The sequence below is a fragment of the Nycticebus coucang genome, chromosome X (assembly GCF_027406575.1).
Source record: "Nycticebus coucang isolate mNycCou1 chromosome X, mNycCou1.pri, whole genome shotgun sequence".
Classification (NCBI taxonomy): domain Eukaryota; kingdom Metazoa; phylum Chordata; class Mammalia; order Primates; family Lorisidae; genus Nycticebus; species Nycticebus coucang.
In genome coordinates this window covers 180343253-180349466 of record NC_069804.1, presented here as the reverse complement: position 1 = coordinate 180349466, position 6214 = coordinate 180343253, and the positions used below count along the sequence as shown (strand labels likewise).

The window sequence follows — 6214 nt, the reverse complement described above, 5'->3', positions numbered from 1 at the left end:
ACCAGCACACACGTTTACAACAGAGCAAGAGGTGCAGGAAAGGACAGACAGCTGCTATGAGGCTGGTGTCCTCTTCATCCTGGATGGTCAGTCCATTAAGGGCTGGTCACCCTCAGGCAAACATTCAGGGCTGGTGCCAGACTTGCCCCCAGTGTGACAACACAGTTATTCAAAGTCACAATAGGTGCTGCTCAGACATTTGATGAGTTGGGACTGGGACGAAAGGAGGGAAAAAATGTACAAGGGAGCCCCAAGTAATGGTTACCCACAACAAATTTATTGGTACAATCTGGAAATTATCAGGACCTACATAACAGAAACATGGAGAAGTTCCCTGGCAGCTTTTCCTTTTACACAAAGGTCCAAGTACCTGAGATTATGTCAACGACCCTAAGGGGCTTGTTACAAGGAAAGCCTAACCCCCATTCCCTTTGTCTGAGAGAAGGAGGAATCTGTCCATATGACTGACAGTGGATGGTGCTGTGCAATGCAGGGACAATTCAGAATTAGCAAGACGTGCACAGGTCTGCACCATGATGCTGAAATGATGGTGTCATGGTTGAGCTCTCAGAAGCCTGTACTCCTCATGCCCTAAAGGGATCAGGTGCTCTGGGATGTCTACCTGGAAGATATCCTTTCCTCCTTTCCTAGGTATGGGCTCCAGTAACCACCTGGGGTTTGAAATCACAGTCAGATACTTCTGCTTCAGGATGGTCAGCACGGCTTCATTTTCCAGTTCCACAACCGCATCCAGAGCTAAGTTTTCTAGGCACTGTGAAGTTTCCCCAATGTCAATGAGCCCTGTGCACAGAAAAAAACATGAGATGTTTTCCCCTTCCACAGCCCAAGGCCTGCCTGTGTGACAACACAGTTATTCAAAGTCACAAGTGCTACAGGCTAAGATGCTATCACCAAAAAGCATGAAGCCAGTCCTTCATACTAAGCCCTGATAATGAGCCAAACTCTTCAGGGGATCCTAGGTGAGGCAGAGGGAGGGCTCCAAAAAGGAGAAGGAGAGGCCTTGTCCTCAAGGAAGCCACAGGAGTAATGTGCAGGTCCAAATCACACTGCTGAGGGCAGCACAGACAGGTTGGAAGGGCACCAGCCACTGTTGGAAACCTATAGGTGATGCCAAGGCTGGTTACCAGGTGGCAGGAGTTGACATCTGTCCTCAAGCACCCAGGAGCTAGAGAACTTGCCCAGGATGCCATGAGCAGAGGACCTGGGGCAGGTGTGTGAAGCCTGGTGGGCAGCCTGACTTTCAAGGCCACCCGACTTGGTCAGCATGCCCTGCAGTCTTTCATGGTCTCTGCCATGCACACGGGCACACTCAGCCAAATGCCACATGCAGACGTGGACCTGACCCAGCCTTTCAGATCACACACAGGATCTGAGGCCTAGAGTGGAGAATGATTTACCACAGCTCCTGGAATATAGGCCTGCCGACCCCAGGCCAGAGCCCCTTGCTGCCCCTTAGGAGCCGTGTTGCTGAAGGAAACCACAGTGAACACACCAACCAGTTCACATGGAAACGGAGGCCACAAAACTCCCTAGCAGCATGCTATGTGGTTGCTCTTGGAAACGTCTGTACAACATTTGCGATGTCGCCACTTACCAGCTACCACTCCGCGACCGAACTTTTCCCCTTCCCAAAGCAGGGCCTGAATCTGGGCAGGAGTCATCCCGAGCCTCTCCACCAGCAGGTCCCTCCAGGCATCGTCTTCCCAGTCCCTGTGGGCAATGTGGATTGCGATGGTACGGTTCTGGTGGGTGCTTAGCAGGGGACGTCAGCACGTCTCCAGAGTCTTGACTCCATTTAAGACAAAGCCAGCATAAGGCTGCTGGAAGGAGAGGCAGCCAAACTTCATCTTCCACAAGCTCCTGGGGCCTACAGAAACACAGAGGCATGCCACATACCAGCCCTCCGAGCTGCCAGGGAGCGGGCCTGCCCTTCGGCCATGGCTCCCAGGTGTGCTGAACATCGCTGACCTCCGCAGTCCGCTGCTTCTATCTCCACGCAGTCACTGGTGTCCCACGCCACAGTAGGCCCAATGGAAGGGGTTGGGTTCAGAGGACTCAGGTCCATCCCTGACATCTTTTGGGAGTTCACCAAGTAGGGTGGGGACAGCTAGAGAAAGGCACAGGAAGGACAGTTTTTTGTTACTGCTTAAATAGAGGTCCCTCACCCCTAGGGTAACACAAAAGGAGAGGAGAGTTGTGGCTGGCCTCAGCTGGCTCTCCATGCAGAGGGAAGATGGGGGCCTGGGCTCTGCCTCTTTTCCTTCCCCTCACCCCATCCCCATTGCTCCCTGGCCCTGGTACCCAAAGGCACTGCAGGCCCCCATCTTCCCAGCTCCTGCCCCAGGGCTGCTGACCCCTAATCCTTGGTATCCAACTTCAGCTCACCTCTCAGCATTCCCTGTGACGTCAGATGGCTTCTCTCAGGCGTGTCCCTCTCCTCAATCCCTTTCTCCCACCACTTCTCTCCAGGGTCAGCGGATGTCCCTGATCTGTTCTAAGCCAAAAGAAAGGACAAGGAGAATTGTAACAACTGGCCCCAGGGCACACGCACCTCCTATGTGCCAGGCCCAGGGACAGGCTTCAGCCAGAGGTCCTCAAATTTAATCCTCAAGTAACCCATCAGGGGCAGTGTCGCTATGAGGCCAGCTCCACGGCTGAGGAGGCGGCACTGAGCAGCTACAGCCCACGGTTACAGTGGCCCTGACCTCACGCGCCCCCACCCTGGTCCTGGCCTCCTTTGTGTGGACGTCTGGAGAGGTTCCCCTCCTCCCAGCTGGAAGACAGCACTGTGCTGTGAAGGAGCATGGGCCCTAGGCCTGGAGAGCCACGGGCTTGAAGCCGGAACCTCGGCCCAGTCATGGGATCTCTGGAAGCCTCAGTTTCCCTGAGGCTGTGAACGGACAGACACAAGGCATTGAAGGCACCCAGCCTAGCACCTGGCACCTAACAGAGCAGTCACAGAGGCGATTCCTCTCACTGTCGACTTCACAGTCATTACTTGGCCTGGAGTCCCATCCCCTGGCTCCATACTCCACTCATGAGCAGCCCCCTCACTCCAGCAAGTGTCCCCTGCCCTTCAGGTACAGACAGTCAGCCTCAAGTACCTCCCTTGATTATACGAAAGCATGCTCACCCCCATAAGACCAGGCCCTGTCAGGAGTAGAGCTGCCAGTATTCACTCCTCTCCAGACTCACACTCCTACCTGCTGGGCACACCTTCTGCCCTCCTCCCACTTCTCGGGTGAGCAGTCCCCCACTGTGCTCTGGACCCTGTCCCCGCCCCCCAGTTCACTGCAGGCCCTAGGTGCTGCCACTGTCTGCGCTAGCTCAGCATCACACTTCCCCTCCCCTACCAGATGACTGCCTTCAGAGGACGGGATTGAAAGGGACCAGATTCGGGTCAGTGTTGGAGATAGTGCCACTCAGACAAAGCCCTTCCTCTGAGCTCTGCCTCCCTGCTCTTAACCCTGCGCAGGAGAAACATCAGGAGAGCAGTCTGCACTCAGTCTCTCTGAACATTCTGCACCATTGCCCCACTTCCTCCCTTTGCCTCCCATCACCTCCACTCCACTAACAAGCTTGTCTCCACGGGTACCAATTGCCAGACTTGTGCCAGCTCTGTATCCATCTTACTCAACACTCTTTCCCTTCTTCTCAGCTGCCACATGGCTCAGTGGCCTGCTCTGCCTCCCCCGGCACAGGCCATGACCCTTCAGTCTCAGGCTTGCACGGCCAGGCTGACAGTCTCAGGACTCCCACCACTGCCACACCTAGTCCACCTCCCTTCCACCTCTCTAATGGCACTGCCATCTCCTCCCTTCTCCTGACCCTGAAGTAGCGGCTCTCTGCCCTCCCTCTCTTTCCCACAACCACCAGTCACATCCTGCAGCACTATCTCCATCCTTGATCCCAAATCTAATCACTTTTAATCATCTCCATGGCCATAATCCCATTCAGAGCCCCTAATACCTCGCTGTCTCCCCTCGCATCCCAATCAGCCCCCTCCTTCAGGTGCCTGCTCTATATACTGCATGTCCACACTGCCATCAGGGCGACCTCAGTACAGGGGCCAGCAGATCATGTCACCCATCTGCTGAAAATTTCCAAGGGCCCACTGCCCAACCTGGAATACAGTCCCTCCTTCCCACTATTAAGGTCCCTTGTGATCTGGCTTCCTGCCACCTGTTCTCCTCTGCCTGTTATTTCATCCCCCTGCAGTCACACAGGCCTGCCTTCCATTCAGGAACATGCCAAGCTCGTTCTTACCTCAGGGACTTTGTAGGCTATTATGAGTTATGTTGTGTCCCCTTAAAATCCATGTGTGGAAGTCCTAATCCCTAGCACCTCAGAATAGTGACCTATGACAAAGATAGAGTCTTTACAGAGGGAACTGAGTAAAAATGAAGTCATAAATGTGGTCTCACCTCCGAAGTCACTGGTGTCCTTGTAAAAAGAGGGTATTTAGAGACAGCGATGCACACATGGAGAGAACCACGAGAAGATGGAGGCAGAGGTCAGGGTGATGCATCTACAAGCCAAGTAATGCCAACGATTGCCAGCCACCCATGACAGCTAGGAGAGAGGGACAGAATGGATTCTCACTCATGGCACACAGAACAAACCAGCCAACCCTGCTTGATTTTAGACTTCCAGCCTTCAGAACTGGGGAGACAACCGGTATCTGTTGTGTAAGCCACCCTGTCTGTCTTTTATTATGGCCACCTAGGCAAACACACACATACATGTAAGATGTTCCCTACACGTCTCTATGGGGTGAGGCCCAGATTTTCCACTCAATAGCACACCAAGCACATTCTCCCTGTCTGTACATCTTTACCTACCTTAGTTTTTACTGCCTGCTGGCATCCCACTGCTGGTTACCCCATAATTTACCTAAACATCCCTCTACTGGTGGAGAGTGACAAGCTGCTTCCAATTTTCTGCTACTAGAAACTATATCACCCCTAACCCTCACTGTCTGAAGCCTTGCCGAAGAGAATTCCTGGGTCACATGTCAAGCATGTCTGAGGTGCTGGGACTGCCAGTAAGTGTCCTTCCACAAAGACCCACCTGTGCACACTCTACACCACCCATCCTGCTGAGGGGTGACAAAGTTGCCCTTTTCCTTGGATTTGGATTACTTATGAGGGACAATGACTGTCCCCCATGGGGCCTGGCCATTCCTCTTTCTTCTACTGGGGTATGTGACTAGAAGGAAGGTTTGCCTAGTTTCCACCACTCAGTTACTTAGCCAGTCCTTTCTCATCAATACTATATAATCACCGCAATCAAACGCGAACCATGAGGGTGGAATCCCTGGTGAGAACTGAAGTAACTGTAGCAGCAAGAAAGGGTTCAAGTACCTGCTTTGTGGTCTGAGGAGAAAACGGTCTTCCTCTTGCCTCAGTGTCTTTACCTGCACAATGACAAGGGCCACATGGAGAAAGGTCATTAAACACAAGTCAGCGACAGTGGCTCAGGGTACTAGGAAGGTCTTCTACTCAACAGGCTTTGGAGGGTTTGAGGGGCCTAAATCCCATTCCTCTGGATCCACTTCTGAGCACGCTGGGCGCTGTGTCCGGGCCACAGAGCTGTGCACCACCCAGCCTCAGGTCTTGGCGAGTTCCCAGCTTAAGGTACAAGCCAGAGTCAGGGAGGACTGGGCCAAGATGAGGCCTCTGCATATGAAGAACACTTGCTTTCCGACAGACAGCCACATGCTTAGAAGGGACAGGGGCTCGACGCTAGTGGGAGGAAGGGACAGGAAGGGTGCCCCCAGTCTCACAGCCCAGAGGTACTGTCTGCAACAGGCCGAGCCCACAGACGCCTGTATGGCAGGTCCTAACTCCCTCGGTCTCGCGGGAGTCCGGGGCCAACTGCAGCCTTTGGCTATGGGCCAGTAAAGTCCCTTGCAGCCAAATGCAGTCTTTGGCCATAGGGCAGTAAACCCCTCGTGGCCAACTGCAATCTTTGGCCACGGGGCAGTAAATCCCTCCACCTCTCCCTGGCTCAGCGAGGTCACCGGCGCAAGGATGACAGGCCCCCATATTCAGACGAGGAGATGCCATGGGTAGACCATATCCAGTTTGAAGCTGCCATGGCCACCTGGAGCAAACAGGTACCAGTCACAGGTGTTCCAAGGCGTTAACTGTGTCGCGTTCGTACAGCCCCCGGCGCCCCTTTTATGCGTAAC

General features: G+C 53.8%; 1 pseudogene; it reads right to left on the bottom strand.

Moving 5' to 3' along the window:
• Positions 1-327: 327 nt before the first annotated feature.
• LOC128577730 (protein EOLA1-like) lies at positions 328-5547 on the bottom strand (annotated as a pseudogene).
• Between the last annotated feature and the right edge of the window lie 667 nt (positions 5548-6214).